At 52.2% G+C, this 301-nt stretch overlaps 1 protein-coding gene across 4 annotated transcripts in view; it reads left to right on the forward strand.

Moving 5' to 3' along the window:
• Positions 1-301, forward strand: part of EPC2 (enhancer of polycomb homolog 2) — a 120,099-nt gene that overhangs the window by 300 nt on the left and 119,498 nt on the right. The window contains exon 1 of one of the 4 annotated variants that reach the window (XM_006753596.2): positions 160-296. The exons of the other annotated variants lie outside the window; for them this stretch is intronic. The gene's annotated coding sequence lies outside the window, so the exon portion shown is untranslated. Of the gene's footprint in view, positions 1-159; positions 297-301 lie in introns of those variants that run through there. 4 annotated transcript variants of the gene reach the window in all.

Below are 301 nucleotides of genomic sequence, written 5' to 3' on the forward strand. Positions count from 1 at the left end.
CCGTGTTGTGATTAGCTCGCTGCGCCTCTTACGCTGCCGTAAGGGGGCCTTGCCGTAAGCAGCGGCTGGGAATGGCGCAGGGAAATGTTCTGGCCGCACTTGGCGTAGGGCCTCTGTTTACCTTTTTTTTCCCCTCCCCTCCCACCCGCGACCCTGGGTTAACTAAGGGGAGAGGGATCCTGTGGCTGGGAAAGCTTTGTTTTTCAAACTTGTAAATTTAGTTTGGCATGGGGTTATCTTTGAAATGACTTAGGAAGGGAAAGCGCTTTCAAAACAAACCTCTTCCTCCCAGCAAGGTAAT

Source organism: Myotis davidii, unplaced genomic scaffold, assembly GCF_000327345.1.
Source record: "Myotis davidii unplaced genomic scaffold, ASM32734v1 scaffold110, whole genome shotgun sequence".
In the NCBI taxonomy this organism is placed as follows: domain Eukaryota; kingdom Metazoa; phylum Chordata; class Mammalia; order Chiroptera; family Vespertilionidae; genus Myotis; species Myotis davidii.